Here is a 17,565-nt window from a genome sequence, read left to right on the forward strand (position 1 = left end):
CTTTGAATTACTCTTGTTGGGTGCACCAGTATTGTTATAACATAATAAGCCAGAGACTGTTTATTGTATTATTTTCTTGGAGAATCTAGGCCCTCCAGACTGTGTAAATTCAAACCCTAAACCTGAGTGGGGGTAGCCTAAGAGTCTGAGGTTTCTCATATTCTCAGGGTTTTCCTTCTCTTCCACTTTCCCCAGTAGTCAGGCCAAGCACAAAAGTCTCCTTTAAGTCTCCCTCTGGAAGGGCATATGTGTTTTCAGTTCCCCCTTTCCATAGATCTATAGTCATTCAAAGGTTCTTTACTTAAAGGTCTTAGGTGCAAATTTCTGCCCCTCGTGAGCCCAAAGAATTGTATCCTGTACTTTCATATCCACTAAAACTCAAACCCATTGTGAACCATTCTAGTAGAAAATGAATCCAGAGGAGTCAAAAGATCAGTTTCCAGAGTGTTTTCCTTATGTTCATGTCAGTATTCAAAATCGGGCTTGTTATATTTTTGCCCAGCATGTCTAAGTGATTTGTAGTAAAAGAGTTTTCAGATTATCTGGTCAGCAATATTGCTAGAAATCAAAGTCTTATGTTGTTATTTTTCACATATTTATACTTTGAACATTTCTGTTCTTGTTATCTGTCAAGATTCCTTTAGACACGAAGTCATTTCTGAAAATGGATTTGTTTGGTAGCCACATTTGAACCTGCAGAGACTTAGATTGAAAATACCTTCTTAGGCAAAGTGAAAAAAAGATTTGTGCAGTTACCTGCCCCTCCTCAACCAACAGAAACAATCCATGTGGCAAGTGCAGCTCTTCTTTCTGCTCACCCTCACAAACGTGGCTCCAAACTTGTCTCACACTCTCCAAAACAAAACAGAGTGTGAATGCTTTCTTCTCAGAAAAGTTCCTTGGAATCAGCTTTGAAAAACAAAAGAGGGGAACAGTCCCATTCTCGAAATCTAATTCTCTCTGGGAAAATCAGGATTTAGACCTTAAATCTAATATTTGAAACTCTTTCCATGTTCTATTTTTCTTTGGCTTGACTTTAATAGAAATATTTGAGTGGGAATATTATAAGACCATGTCTTTACGACACCCAAATTAACTTTCAACTTGATCAATTTAATCAAATAAATAATCTGTTTTTTAAAAACATACTATTTTATTGGATTGAGTAATAATTAGAGGAAGTATTTTTTTAAAAAAGTAAGAGTGATACTGGAAAAGTGGGTAGGGCAATGCAAATTTCAAATGCTGGATAGAATATGCAGAAGGCCTTAGGATTTTTGAAAACTGCCAGCAATGCAATTTCTACCATAATATTACAGATCTTCTTAGAAGGGGTATTGTTAGGCCAAGAGCAGTGGCTCACGCCTGTAATCCTAGCACTCTGGGAAGTCCAGGTGGGAGGATCACTTGAGCTCAGAAGTTTGAGACCAGCCTGAGCAAGAGTGAGACCCTGTCTCTACTAAAAACAGAAAAATTAGCTGGGTATCCTGGCACGTGCCTGTAGTCCCAGCAACTCAGGAGGCTGAGGGAGGAGGATTGTTTGAGCTCAAGAGTTTGAGGTTGCAGTGAGCTATGATGATGCTGCTGCACTCTACCCAGGGCAACACAGTGAGACTCTGTCTCAAAAAAAAGGAAAGAAAGAAAAGAAATGATATTGTTTGGCTTCTCTTGGACAACTATTTTACTGCTTAGCAACACAATCGGAGAGTATTTGAATTTGGCCTAAACTCTTCCTTCTGAAATTCAAATGTATTTCCTCTCGTTCTATTGTTAATGGAGACCAGATTCTTACAAATAACCTCCATCTTGAAGACTCATCCTCTCAGCCTTGCATTCCATTTCATCGTCTTAGTTACCCAACCTCCACAGAGGATATCCTGAAAGGGAAAGTTCAAGATCAAACGAGATGTCTCTCTTCATGAACTAACAAATGTAATTTTCTTTTTTCTAGTTTTATTAACAGTGACAATTTCTCTTCAAGTAACACATTGAAGCCAAAGGTGCCACAGGAACTGTATCACTTTTGAACCCTACAGAGGCTTGAAAAGGTTACTCTAATAAACATTTTCCAAGTAATGCTGTTTGTTGAATAATTGTAATTTGAGTTTTTCTGTCATCAGAATCAGGGGCTGATTCTCCAAGGCCCCTTTTGTTCTAAAAAACAATTCTGATTGTTTCTGGCACTACTTACATTTTTCAAGGGTAAACTTTGATTCCATCTCTATCTCTTGTTGACCTGTGTCCAAAGTAAAGTCAAATGAAGTGTTAATTCAAAATAATCTAGAAAATTAATTTTGTCACCTTTATTCACCATCTATCCTGTATCCCTGCTTGTTCCCTCCTCTCTCTCCCAAACTCCTACATAAAGTCTTTATCTTCAGTAACTGATTCCTGTGTCTGACATTTTCTGATATTTATACATTTTCCATTTCATTTTTCCCACAAAGGCTCTCTCTCGGTATGTCCACTAATCCCAGAGGGTAACCATCTATTCACAAGATCATTCCAACAGACCAGAGGAAAAAAACATGAATAACTATAATACCTGCTAACTCTCAAGTACTTTTAAAGTCCCAGGATTTCTGTGAGGTGCTCTGGAGAAGTTACTATTCTTAACCCATGTAGCCGCCTGTTAAGGGTTGAATTATGTCCCTGCAAAAAGATGTGTTGGCGTCCCAACTCCCGGTACCTCAGAGGGTGACCTTATCTGGAGAGAGGGTCTTTCCAGGGGTGTCTGAGTTAAAGCGGGGTCATCGGGGTGGGACCTAATCCAGTATGGCTGGGGTCCGTATCCGAAGGAAAACTCTGGGCACAGAGGCACGTGCGTGGTGAGGGCGCCGCGGGAACATGACCACAGCCGTCTGCAGGCCGAGGAGAGAGGCCCGGAGCACATCCTCCCTCAGACCCCTCAGAAGCAGCCTGCGGACCCCGGGATTACCAGTGTCCTGCCTCTAGGACTGTGCGACAGGGCATTTCTGTTGTTGAAGCGACTCCGTTTGCGGTACTCTATTACAGCAACCGTTGAAAACTAGAGTGCAACCCTGCAGTTGAAGCCTTGTTCTCTTGTTATAAACAGGGAAACTGAGGCATACGAAGATTACGGACCTTGCCCCGAGTCCCATGGGCCGTGGCTGGCGGGGCTGTGGTTAACCCAGACCCGACCCGTCCCGAAGCCTGTGTTCGTCCCTATCCGGCCCGAAGCTGTTGGCTCCTTCCCTCCTCCCTGTGCCTGAGCCACGGCTCCCTGCGCGCGGGCCTGCGGAATGCGCCGGAGTCGTGCAGTCGGGGTATTTCAGATTGTTTTTTCTGAGCAGAACTTTCTGAAGATCACTTCCCCACGTTTGGGGGTGAGTTACCGTAGAAAGTTCTGGAGGTGTGTGTGTACGCACAGCCACTGGCCTGGTCCGGGAAAGGCAAGGTCTTGGCTGGCACCAGAGGGTGTCAGCCACCTTCCCGGGAAGCCAGTGGGGCTCAGAAGATGACACCAGGTGTGGTCAGAGGGCGACAGGGCGTCGGGGGAGTTGGGGGTGACTGCCGGAGGGAGGCTGGGCACAGGGGATGAGTGGGGACCGGGTAACTTGCCCGGAAGAGGATGCGACGGCGGCAGGACAGCACAGGCTGGAGGGAGGCAGAAAAATACCCGGAGAGCAGGTGGTTACAGACAGACAAGGACCTAGGGGCAGAGGAAAGGTTTCTCCATTTCTAACGGCTACGGCAGCCAACACTCCGGTCCGAGGGCCAGACGTGGGAAGGAAGGGGCCATCAGCTGAGCAGGTATGGCCTGGTCACTCCATGAGGGCGCCTGGCAAGGCGGCAGGTGGAAACCGGAATTCCCACGAGGTCCTGCTGCCGAGCTGCGGGCCGGGGCGCCGCACTACCTGAGCAGCAGAAGGTGCCTTTTCCTGATTCACACAGAGGCATCCCACAAGCTGCCCCATGCAAGAAATCATTGTCTCAGGATCAAGGCACTTGCACTGGACTCTCAGACAGGATGTGGAGGAGAATAGAGCCCATGGGTTATTGTAGGATCAGAACGCAGTGCTTTACAAACATCGTTCTACGCTTTTGAGATTTTCTTTGTTTCTCTTAAGGTTTTTCTTTACTTTTTGTTGCTATTGTTGGAAAGCCCCTTTTGTTGAGCTAAAAAAGCAATGCAGTTCTTGTTTTTGCTTTTTCCACATTGAAATCAAAGTTTCAAGAGAAAAAACACACCAGAAGGGCTAAACGCGCTGTTAAACAGCAGACAGGCAGAAACACAGTAGTGATGGGCAGGAAGTTAGACCGACAGGTGAAGTCCAGCTCTGCTGTGCACCTTGGGCAAAGTAGCTTCCTAAGCCTCATTTTCCTCACTGTAAAATTCGTCCAACAAATATTTACCCAACATTCACCCAACAAATCTTTACTAGGCAGCGACTATGTGCCTAGGACTGTTTTAGTATTCCCAGGGCAAGGCCCATGTCCTCATGGAGATTAAATTCTGGATTGGGGTGGTAGGAAAGGGGAGACACAAACGACAAGCTAAAATATGCATATAATTTAATAGGCAAAATCCTCCTCCTCCCAAATATATCAATATGCATTTCTCTTTTGCATTTCTTGATATCCTATTAGAGCCATCCATCTGCCCGGGGGAACAGAGTATAGTAATTCAATAGGAATGCAAAATTATTTAAAGACTTAATATCTAGTTTCTGACATCCAAATAGGGTTTCTAAGTCAACAGCAAGATAATATTAATAATCCTTGAAATGTGGAATTTTTGAGCAAACGCTATCCAGAGGACTGGTTGACTAGATAACTGGATCACAGAGTTTTAGGTACCCCTGGAGTCTACTTATACCTGGAGTAGAGAGGAAGGTATGGGGTGGAGGCCTTTGGAAGTCCAGGGCGTGGGGAAGGGAGGAGCAGAGGGAGGCAGACAGTGTTTTTGTTCTACCCCGTTTGCTCGGGCCCAACCTCAACCCTCTGAATGGATGTGGAGAAGCCTGAGCAGGCTGGGGCTTATGGCTCCTTCACAGGTGTGGCACAGAGAGACGACCAGGTAGGGCCCCCAGACAAACAACAGGAAGCCCGGTTACACCTGAATTTCCGATAAACAACCAATAATTTTTAATATAAGTACCCTGTATGCAATATTTGGGACATACCCTACATATTTCCATTGCTTATTTGAAATTCAAATTTAACTGGACTTCCTCTATTTTTATTTGCTAAATCCAGTAACCCTACCCCGGGAGAACCTTTAGCCTGGGGCCTCAGCCCGCCTGGCACGCGTGTGTTGATAACTAGGCCTCAGAAAGCATTCTCGCTCACGTGAAAAGTCCTTGGGTTGTCTGCACCGTAGTAAGTGCTCAATAAATATCATCTATTACTATCATTATAGCTATAATGATGAGGGTGAAACACCCTCGTGGGCCCTGGAGATGATGTGGGGGCAGGGGAAGGAGGGGAGTACAGCAGGCAAGAATAGAAGAAATGGAGCTAATAGTATTGATCGAGGCGTGGATTGGCACTGGCAAGGCTCCTGTTAGATAAGATTGGCGAGGCATGCTAGACTCGGGCTCATGTTCAGAATCCTGCCCTCTTGATCGCAGAGTCTCACTGGGCCCTGGGCCAGGGCGATAGAAGAATGCAGAGCTCTAACAGCACAAAGGACGACAGCCTGGACAAACGGTGACCACAATACCTCCCCCCAGGTGAAAGCAGAAGAGGTCCGGCAGAAGTGTGAGAGGCGCAGAGTGGGAGTCTCTTAGGTAAGTGGAGTGCAGCAGCATTACTGCATCGGAAAACTGCGGGAAAGCCAGCCACCAATTGAAACAGCCAGAAAATTCCTTCAGACTCAAGAAAAGCATACATCGATCATTTTGAACAGCTTTGCCTTCTGAGTTTATGGTTGAATCCTCCTAATTAGTGATGAGAAACCTTCTAAAAATGAAAAGAAATGTCCTAAAACCAAATTAAAAAGTCAAAATGGTGGTCATGACATTGACACCTTACTGGCAGCTCTGCTTTTTTCCCCCCTTGAAAAATGTGCTCTTACCTCTGGGTTCCTTAGCCTTAAAATTTTCAGATGATGCTACAGAACTGTGAAAGTATTTCTACGGGAGCAAATTCTTGTCAGTCGAGAAGTCGTATAGCGTATATGTAATTTTCTTGCTGATGATTGGCACAGGAACTTGGAATATTGGCAGAATAGATGATGACTGATGATTTCTACATAGCATCATGTCTGCTTAGGCTTGTAAAATCATTCAGTGTGATGGGCTTCGCACAGTTTTGAGGCTCAGTATATGCAGAAAACAGCCTTGTCCACTGACGGACCAGAAGGTTGGCCCTGCATCTGCTGCTCTTTAGAGCAACACTTTAGGCCAATCAAACACATCCTGGCCTGGCACATCCAGGGTTTACATTGTTTGCTTTTAATGAAGCTACTGTTGGTTACTAGAAGCAGCAGCTAATATTATTTTTTATTTTTTTAGCAGCATGTTGACACAAAACAGAGGTATCTATTTGTAATAGAGTGAATTGTCTTGTAAACTCTTACTGTTTTACCCTTTTGAGAAATAGATACAATTTCTATTTTGCTAAGAAATTAGACTAACACAAATAGCAAAATGCTAAGAGTATGAAACACCACACAGCATAGCTAAGTAAGCCATTTATGTTGTCCTCAGATATCTAAAATTTTTGTGGTCTATTCCAGTTTTTCCCCAAGAGCCTCCCCCAATATCAACTAATTGTGTGTTAGGGTTCTGCTATGGTTTGAACATCCTCTCCAAAACTCATGCTGAGATTTAATTGCCATTGTCATAGTGTTGAGAGGTGGGGCCTTTAAGAGATGATTAGGTCAGGAGGGCTGCCCTCATGAGTGGATTCACGATGTCAGTGTGGGAATGGGGTAGTTATCACAGGAGTGAACTTACCCAGGATAAGTTCAGCCCCATTCTCTCTCCGTCTCTCGCACTCATCACTTGCCTTTCTGCTTTCTGCCAAGGGATGACACAAGAAGGCCCTCACCAGATGGCCGAGCAGATGCTGGCACCACGCCCTTGGACTTCCCAGCCTCCAGAACCCGGAGCCAAATAAATGTCTTTTGCTTACAAATTACCCAGTCTGTGGTGTTCTGTTGTAGCAGCAGAAATGCACTTAGCCAGGTTCCATGGGAGGGATTATAGTCACAGGAAACCACTAAGAAAAATGCTACCAAAAGAGAAATAAAGAGAAGTACAGTATGTAAAAGTATTTTATCCACAGTACAGGAGATATAAATATAAGGTTTTCTTGTTATTAACAACTTGAACTAAATTTCAAGAATAACTTCTCCAGATTACCTAAAATTTAATAATAATTTTCTTAGTAAACACCTTCTTTATCAACCATACAAGTTAATGTACTAAACTGATGAGGGAAGACTAGATAAAGTACTAAAAGGGTTAAGCACTTCCTGGGAACATTATTTATTTCAATTTTTTTTTAAAAAGTCACAGGGCCAACTAAGTAATTGTTCTGTAGAAGAACAATGATGATTTGAGCATCTAGACCATGTAGGATAGGCTACAATGTAGGGGATAAATCAACTTTATAACTATCAAGTGTGTTTTTAAAACTATTTGAAACTATTGAAGTCACTTTTTTAAAGTACACAATTAGTACACTAATAATGCAGATTATTATTTTTTCCTGAATAATTAAACATCACGAGGTTCATAGCAGTTTCTCCACAATGGCTTTGTGAGGTGAACCACATGCATCATGGACCACTCAGGGCTTCCTGAAAGTAGCTGAAACCAACGGCAGCACCAAAGACCAAACAGAATTCTCAGAGACTGCTCTTCATAAAACAGAGTAAATTCTGACCTACGCAGAAAATTTGCACTTTTAGTTTCTTTGACAGGCAATTTTTTATTTCAGCTAGATTGAGGCAGCAATTTTAGTAGATTATTTAGGGCTGTAATTACAGTAATTAAAATATAAAATGAAAATCCAAGATATTAATAAATAATAATTGATGTCATCTATGGTCATATTCTTGGTAAAACTTTATCAAGTTACTAGATAAAACAAAATGTCAATCTTCTCTCACTTTTCAAATGGTTTTTGACATCAGTTAGTCAGAAGTATAATGTTGAATTCGACTCTACAGAGGTGAAGTGTTTAACAATTTTGATGTTTTCATTTCTAAAGATGTGTCCACTAGTGATAATAAAGGGAAATAGGTGAAATTCGAATTAACACTTACAGCAATTCTGGCAAAAGCATAGATGGGGAAGGGTGTGAAGTGATCAGCTGCAATTAGCTCCAAGTACATGACCCTGAACATAGCAGTCACTCAGTAAATTCTTAATTAATTAATTATGGACTTAGTCCATTTTTCTTTCCTTCTGGTTATTATCACATCTAATCAAAAGTTGATTGTAATTATAAAACCATGTGAAGCTACCAATGATCCTAAGTTATATTTTAAAAAATCAATGAGAAAATTAATGCTCACTCCAAATGCACATGACTTTATTATTTCAGTCTCACAAACCATTTGAAAACCACAGCTGTTGATAATGTTTTTGATTTGCCAGATCCTGTAACAGTCCACTTACTTTGCCTTGAACATGGCATTTGTACCACATTAAAGTTTGGCAAGCTTAATCTTTGCTAACCACTGGCAAATGTGAACATGCTATAAAATACAAAAATATACTTCAGCCAAAGCCATTATCAGGTACATATTTGTTTGGATTTTACTAAGAAATCTCTAATTTGCTCATGTGCACTTGCTATCTTTACATCATGCATGATCATTATTCTCGCAATTTATATATCATGTGCCTGACAGCCAACTAAGCTCCAAGTGCTGGTAAGGGAGGAAAAGAGAGAGAAAGAAAGAAATCTATTTTACTTCTAACAGTGTGAGCATGAACTGCCACGAGCTCTCAGGGGAGCTCTCCCAGTGGTGATCTTCCTCATCCTGCCCCCTCCCCGCCTGCCCCACACTAAAAATGTTTTGAGCAGTTGGCATATTCTCTTTCACATCATCCCATAAGAAGATCTACCCTTGCATTTATCTGTCTACAAGCCTCATAATAGAGTAAAAACTATGTTATCTGGCTCTTCACCAACACTAAGCTCAAGAAAACCATCCTCTCTAATATTCCAGCACATGGAGCTCTTTAGCCTGGAAATCCACGCCATGCAGAGAGGCAGCGTAGGTGCAGGTAGTGCGTGATACGGAGGTTACTGTTGTGTTTTGCTCATCCACTCACTGGACAAGGCCAGCCAGAGCAGGTGTGATACCAGGTGGAATTTGTGACTTAGACACACTCCCTCCCCAATGAGCATCATAAAAAAAATTTCATTACATTCCCATTTATTGACTAACTTTCCCACTTAGTGGCCCCAAAACCTACAAATAGGGCATCTTATATTTATCTCATGACATATTGTGAAGTAGAAAAGGTAGGAGTGATATAATTATTATTTCTATTGTACGGAATGAAAGGGAAAGGTAACTTGCCACATCTGGACCAGAACTAACATCCCCTCGTCCTACCTCTCCATCCACGCCCACCGTTCAGAGTCTTGTGGCAGGGACTACGTTCTATGTATGCTTTTCAGCGCCCAGGAGATGAACACCTGTAATGAATACAGCATTGAACATAAACGCAAGGAAATACAACAAATCAACCCCCCTCAAACAAACCAAACCAAAGAAAACAAAGAAACAGATCCTTCTTAATCATCATTTATTATCTTTGCAATTGTAAATAAGCATTTACTGTCTTCTCTGGTTGTTTGACCGAATTTAATTTTCCTTTGCAAGTAATTTATACAGACAGACATAGCCTTAAAGCCAATGCTTTCAGCCCTACCTTGCATCCTAGTTTCTATTTGCTTTTTTGTTTGTTTGTTTTTTGTTTTATTCATTTATTTATTTATTTTGGCTTGGCTCCCAAGACTAGGTCAGATATGAAGGGGAAACCAATCTGCCATATCATCAGTTTGTATCTTCCAGCAGATTTCATGATCTGAGCTAACTGCCACCACCAAGTTGCCCGTGTGGCAGTGCAGGCTGACCACGGAGACATCAGAAGGAGCAGATCCTTCTATAAACACAACATAAATGTTGTTGCAGGTCAAAGATATTTTAAAAACTCACCTATGACCTCTACTGGCCATGTTACCAAACTACAACAGCTACCATTCTTTCAGAAGTGTTTCCGTATTTTCATTCATTTATTTAGCAAATATTTTTTAGCACGTGCCTTGTGCCAGGCACTGTTTAAGGGATTACAGTAAAAAAAAAAAAAAATACAAAAAACAAAAAACCACCAGACAAAACCCATCCCTCTTAAAATTTGGCAGGGGAGACAAACTAGAAACATTATAGATAAGTTCATTGTAGAGTATTTTAGAAGGTAATACGTACTTTAAAAAGAGAAAACATAGATCCAGGTAAAGGGAATCAGAAATCCTGAGGTGGCAGAGCTGGAAAAGCAGGTTGTGGAAGGAAACCAGGTGCTCTGCACAAGCATCAGTGAGAGAGTGGAACTGAGCAAAGTCTTGAAAGAAGTGAGAGCCTCAGCAACTGAAGATTGAACACATAGTAGGTTTTCAAATTCAATTAGACATTGTTCATTTTCACTGAGAGTTTGTAGAAGCTTTGGAGTCAGTCAGACTTGTGTTCGAACGTTGCATCAGTTTTTGCTACAGCGACAAACAACACCAAATTCTCAGTGGCTCAAAAACCAAAGATTTATTTCTTGCTCACATTTCATGAGGGCTGCAGGTTGACTGAAGGCCAACTGTGACTCTGATGGCTCCACTCAGCTGGATTCAGCTCAGCATGCGTGGTCTCATTCCAGGAGCCGGGGCCAAGGCACATGCTGCTCTCACGAGGAGGTCAAGGCTGAAGAGCGCCTCACCAAACCACACCACTGCAAGCTTCTGCCCACACACGGCACATGGCAACTTCACTCCTGTTCTGTTGACCATAAAAAGTTGCACTGGCCAAGCCCAAAGCCAGTGGGGGCAGGGAAGTGTATTCTGCCTATACAGAAGCATGGCAAAAGCAAGGAAGGAAGGAATGTGTGTGAATAAATAATACAATATACCCTTAATGAGTTCCTCATTACTTTTCAGCAATTTTCCTGATCTATGCCCAATTGCCACTGCCACATTATGCATGCGGCAATTCACACTGATCACTGAGATGTCTGGAATAACAGGTCCTCGCACAAATATGGACAAAAAGTACTTGCAGGTTCAAGGTAAGTTGCAGGTCTCTGAACTGTCCTTTGTCCATCTGTGAAACAGGAATAAGAACAGACTACCTGAGAAGAACAAATGAGGTCATGTTTGTGAATGTGTTTAGCATAATACCTGGCTTACAATAAGGAATCAATAAATGCTAGTACTTTTTTTTTGTCTTCTTCCAAAGATGGCGTCAGTCTGGCCCAATTCCTTTGGAAGCTAAGGAGGCAACGGGGAAGAGTTGGAAAATTGAGGAGCCTGGGATTCAACACATAGATTCAGTTCTGACTCTAAATCCTACATAAATTCCTAACTTATAGAATCGGGTGGCTGTCTAAATGATCTGTAAGTCTTCCTCCAGTGCTAAAGATCCTCAATTTGGGATAAAACCTTTACTGCAGGTTCTTGCTTTTTCTCTAGAGCCGCTGTTTAGTTTTAACACCAGGTGGCGTTAGACAACAACTTAATGGAAAAGGACAGTTTGGTTTTTCTGTTTGCTTGTGGTGAAATTCAGACAGTTCTAGGCTATTTTTATTTTCTTCTTAAATGTGTACTGTTATAAAGCAGAACTTTTGCATCTGATGTTCCCTCAGAAACCACTACTCTGAGGAAATGGCCTGAAGGGAGTGCTCTAGTCCAGGCCTTCACTCGGGTAGGGGCCCTGGGAGCCTGTGGCCCTGCGTAGTTTTGCCTTTGAGATGTGGAAGCTTCTCTTTTCCTGACACAGGCATGAGACCACTGGAGCTGTGCTTTAGGATGACACGTCCAGCAGCCATGTGATGGGTGCCAGGAGCCGCTGGCCAGGGGCAGAGTTGTCTAGGACTGCAGTCCCCAACCCCTGGGCGTGGACCAGTACCAGTGCACGGCCTGCTAGGAACTGGGCCGCACAGCAGGAGGTGAGCGGCAGGCGAGCAAGAGAACGTGCATCTGTGTTTACAGTCACTGCCTCCCATCCGCCCAGATGGGACTGTCTAGTTGCAGGAAAACAAGCTCAGGGCTCCCACTGATTCTTCATTATGGTGAGTTGTATAATTATTTCATTATATATTACAATGTAATCATAATAGAAATAAAGTGCACAATAAATGGAATGAATCACCCCCAAACCATCTCCCCAGCTCCACCACTCCCATCCGTGAAGAAATTGTCTTCCATGAAACCCGGCCCTGGTGCCAGAAGGGTTGTGGACAGCTGGTCTAGGAGGCTCTGGGAACAGGCCAGCGTCTGCACGGCGGGTCTGCATGGCAGGGCAGTGGGCGTAGACACGGGGGAGCTGTTGCTGCAGCAGGAGGCAGTGGAAGGAGCTGTGGCTTTGGGGTCAGATAGGTCCGGGTTTAAATCCTAAAACTCCAGCTCCCCAGTGTTAGCACCTCGCTGCTCCTGTATGGAACTGCCCAGAAGAGGACATGTCCGCTTTACGCTTCTAAGGTTCCTGTTACCTGGGGCAAGTTACTTAATTTCTCTGCTCCTCAAGCCCATCCATGACATAGGGGGAAATCCCATAGTACAAATCTCACACATCTGCTGTGGGAAATAAAGGTAGTGGCCACAGAATAAGTAGTCAGTGTATACCAGTTCTCTTTTCTTTTACAGAAAAGGCTACTTGGGTCCTCAGTGTGAGTCTGTCAGACAAATTCAGCATCAGCACAGAGACAGATATAATGGACAGATATAATCATACAAGAGATGCTGAGCTCTCATGATACAAGACGCTCAAAAATAAAATCTAGTAAACTGGTGTACAGCTCGAGACTTAGGATACTCACTGGTTCCCAAGAAGTAAAGGGGAAGAAGGAGTTACACAATGCGTCTCTGTTCTAATTGCTCAAGCTCTACTTAACTGAAAGCTTGCTTCACAGGAGATTAGCCACAGCCCCTGAGAGCACCAAAATCCTGAATTGCAAACCCTGTTTTGCCACCTCACAGACCTGCATAAATCTCAGTTGCAGTGAATGCTTCTCCTGTTTTATTTATGAAATGACTATTTTGAGAGGATATTCACAATAGTCATTGTTATTAGTCCTTCCAACTCTCCAAACTGAGGGAAGAAGAAATTAATGTGCAATATTAACGTTTCTGTTTTGTATATAAAGGGAAAATGATTTTCTCTTTTCAAGGGATACAGGCAAATTTGTGGGATGTGAGCTTGGTAGATAATTTCCAGAGTTGGGTCACTGCTACTTCCATCTTATTCTGGAAACAGGCAAAAACCAGTGGTCACCAAAATACCCACAAACAAATGCCCTATAGCAAATAAGTATAGAGTGTCCATGGAGGAGAGCATGATGCCAACAATTTACTCCCTAAGAAGGAGACGACTAAGAAAGAGTACTCGCAGTGATGATGTTTCACTTTCAGGAGAGTCAGAGGACACGATGCCAGGGCGAGCCACAGAGGCACACGTCCTCCCTGAGGGTGGGAAAACAGGCAGAGTTGTACACTCACCCACAGCCGCTGTGAACACAGCTGACAGAAGGAAGCACATTCTAGTTCTGCTCATGCGGATGAGAACACCCTTCCCTTTCTTCACTTAACCCAGATCATTCCCTTTTCAAGTGACATGATCAAGGTCCACGATGCTCAGGGTAGGAGCTGTGCTTGGCAGCGTAACCCTCCCTTTCCCACCCCTGTGCGTCACCACGCTCAGCTTCTCAAGATGAAGAGGACAGCAGAGACCACCACAGGAAGCTGTAAGTTTGCTACTTGATGAAACGGTATGGTCACAGTGTGTGAAATGCAACTGGTTTCCTAAGGTTCAGAACTATGAGACACCAGAACGCATTACAGAGAAGATAATTTAGAATTATCCTCTGCTGATTTTAAAGAAGCCAGTAGGAGTACAACCTCTACGGAAAGTGCTATAGAGATACCTCAAAGAGCTAAAATTAGAACTACCATTTGATCCCGCAATCCCACTACTGGGCATCTATCCAAAGGAAAACAAGACATTCGTTAATAAAGACATCTGCACTCGAATGTTTATGGCAGCACAATTCACAACAGCAAAGACGTGGAAACAACCCAAGTGCCCATCAATACATGAGTGGATTAATAAAATGTGGTATGTGTATACAATGCAATACTTCTCAACTACAAAAAACAACAGTGATCTAGCACCTCTTGTATTATGCTGGATAGAGTTGGAAGCCATTCTACTAAGTGAAGTATCACAAGAATGGAAAAACAAGCACCACATGTACTCACCATCAAATTGGTATTAACTGATCAACACTTATGTGCACATATGGTAGTAATGTTCATCAGGTGTCGGGCAGGTGGGAGGGGAGAAGAGGGGATGGGTAAATTCACACCTAACAGATGTGGTGTGTGCTATCTGGGGGATGGGCACACTTATAGCTCTGACTCGGGTGGTGCAAAGGCAACATACGTAACCAAAGTATTTGTACCCCCATAATACTCTGAAATTACAAAAAAAGAGGTTAAATCACCAATGTCCTCTCCAAACTGTGGAGAATAATTTTGTTTAAGAAACAAAATAACAGAATAAGAAAATAAATAAAGAAGCCAGTAGGGAGATCACTTTCTGAGATGAATTTAAAAAAATGTTTTTAATTGACATATAATAATTGTACATATTTATGGGGTACATAGTGATGTTGCAATAAACATATAGTGATCAGATCAGGGTAATTAGCATATCAATCATCGCAAAAATTTATCATTTCTTTGTGTTCAGAACATTTAATATGCTCCTTTTAGCTACATGAAATTATATATTATTGTTAACTATAGTCATCCTACAGTGCTATAGAACACTAGAACTTGTTCCTCCCCTATCTAGTCGTAATTCTGTGTCCTTTAACAAATCTTTCCCTATCTCCCACTTCCTCCTACCCTTCCCAGATTTGTGTTAAATTTAAAGAGAAGCCCAGACGCCAGGGAAGAAGGCCTGGGGGCTGCGTGAGTGGAGCCTCACAGGAGGGCAGTACAGAGATGTGGTCACGGTGTTCTGGGGCCTGACACGCAGCTGTGCAGGTCCCAAGAGCGGATTTTGTCCGTGTTGCTGAGTGGTTAGTGTGTTAGACTAATCCTCGCTAACTGAACTGTCAAGAGCTTGCCACAGCCAACAAAACACAATGTATTTATTTGTAACAGGTACACAATAAAGCTTCCCAGGGACCTCCATACTGGTTTCTTCAATCTAGGTCCTATTCTGCCCATTATCAAGGTATCTGGGAGACCAAGTTCATAATGAGAATGTCACTTGTGAACAAGAAATCAGAGTAAACATTTGGACAAACTTAAAGGGTATTTCATCTGGGTATTAGAAAAGCTTTCTGACTAACGTGGGCTTTCTAGGTGATCAGAACACAAGGAACCCCCAGAAAAAGTGTCTCTCTCCTCTGGAAAGGGTTAATCAGCCTCTCCTTTCCTAAATAAATGCAAGTCACCTCCCTATGGCACCTCCACACACCCCGTCCCCCCAATGCTGCCTTCGGCTGGAGCACAACTCTCACTGCTTTGCTGTATACTCAGCCACTTGTCAGCTGCAAGCTTTTCAGCCCCGTTACCAGCTCTCAGTGAGGGTTACTGATGGTTGGTCTCTCCAACGACACTGTGGTTCTCACTACACTGTGGTTCTCACTAGTTCCTCTGGCAGAATGATTTGCAAGTTGTGGGGACACTTTCACACATGGGTGGCAAGTTCCCACAGCCCGCCTGGAGGCTGGAGGATGCCTCCCGCAGCCTTGTTCAGCACCAGTCACTGCATTCCTCTGTGGAATGCGTTGGGAATGTGTTTTTATTTATTCGCCTCCACACCCTCTCACCTTCCTGAAGGAAGAGGCAAACGAACTGCCCCGCCTTCCCCACAAGAAAGTAATTTTTTCACCTTAGGTGGGCCATCTGCTTCCCCTAACAGCTCTGCTTTCACTTGAACTGAATACATTTTGTCCCAGGCATTCTGCCAGCTGTAGGCTCCAGGAGATGGAGCAACTAAAAGTAGTTTCCTTATGATGTCAGGGTCTTTTTTTTTTTTCTTAATGGAACAACCTAAAGGAAATCGTGCATCAGTGTTCAGAGGAGTCATTCACAGAGAGGCCACAGTCTCAGAGCAACAACACGAGCCGTATATGAATTTCCTAAGGATTAATCCCATTGAACATGTCGGCAGATCTAGCAGCGGGCCTGACAGATGGAGGAAATTGAGTATTTGCTTTAGGACCCAAAAGAGACCCCTAAGCTAGAGATTCTTGACCCAGGACGCAAATGCAATTCCCCTACGGGGTCTTCAGTTTCCACGCCTTGGCCCCGCTCAACCGGCTGCGTCTGATGCACAGCCAGGGTGGGAACAGTCCTCCTAAGGCATTGGGGGTCAAAGACCCTTCTCAACCTCCCAAGCTATGAAGGGAAAAACTACCCAGGGCAAAATGTCAAAATGTACAGTCCTAAAGCAGAAGATGGCGAGCTGTGGGAGGCCACAGTAAACTGAGGGTATTTTCTGATGGTCATGCACAGACTTGGGATTACAGCAAAAGTAAGTCACAGAGAGAATACGGCAGCCTTGGCCTGGCCACCAGGGGCCACTCGGCCACTGGACGAGATTTTTCTGCTGCTTCGGCTCAGAGATCAGCACGGGCAATGCCACTTTGATGACATTAGAGGTAAAGCAGAACAGCAGCTGCCTCCAGGAATCAACATAAACACAGGAGCCCTTTTGTGGTGGGGAGAAGCAGAAAAAGAAATGGCAGAGACACAAGAAGACAACACTCATGGCCTTGTGCTAACACACGTGGGACATCTTGAGACTTTCTGAACTACTCAGAAGAGATGGGGCCATTGCTGATATTCGGCCAACACACACTGGCATGGTATAACTGCAGATTGAAATATAAAAATATTGCCCTGATGGTAGTTTAAATTAGATCTCGTGTCACCAAATGACATCATCAGTGGCCACTCCATTGGCAGTATTGTGAGCTGGGACTGGTGCATCTGGACACGGCGGCGTGAGCAGAGCAGACCGAGGTGGGAGCTGGGATGAGTGCAGTGTGGTGCCTGGTTGCAGCTCAGGATGGCCTCTGGGGGACCAGGCTGGGCTGGGACTGTTGCAGATGGGGCAGAAGAAAAGGCCATCCAGGGACAGGCTCTGCGGGCAGCTCTAGCATCCGGGACACGAGGGGCAGCCCACTCCTCAGCCTCCTACTGAAGTGAGTGCTGATCTCAGACCTAACGACCACTGATATCATGGAGAAGTCATTGAAAGGGTTTGGTACAGTTTCCTCCACCAAATTGTAGTTTAGACACAAACAGCACTGAGTTCAGTGAGAGCTTGTCAAACATAAGATCATACCAGTAATT

At 43.6% G+C, this 17,565-nt stretch overlaps 1 long non-coding RNA gene across 4 annotated transcripts in view; it reads right to left on the reverse strand.

The window, feature by feature from the left end:
- Positions 1–17,565, reverse strand: part of LOC123638687 — an 83,711-nt gene that overhangs the window by 58,561 nt on the left and 7,585 nt on the right. For 3 of the 4 annotated variants that reach the window (XR_006735440.1, XR_006735439.1, XR_006735437.1), the window contains exons 3-7: positions 10,421–11,041; positions 9,545–9,627; positions 7,109–7,200; positions 6,924–6,986; positions 2,192–2,236 (exon numbers count right to left, since the gene is read on the reverse strand). This is a non-coding gene — a long non-coding RNA (uncharacterized LOC123638687). The remainder of the gene's footprint in view (positions 1–2,191; positions 2,237–6,923; positions 6,987–7,108; positions 7,201–9,544; positions 9,628–10,420; positions 11,042–17,565) is intronic. The other variant, XR_006735438.1, reaches the window with a different exon arrangement.

This window comes from Lemur catta, chromosome 5 (genome assembly GCF_020740605.2).
Source record: "Lemur catta isolate mLemCat1 chromosome 5, mLemCat1.pri, whole genome shotgun sequence".
NCBI lineage: Eukaryota > Metazoa > Chordata > Mammalia > Primates > Lemuridae > Lemur > Lemur catta.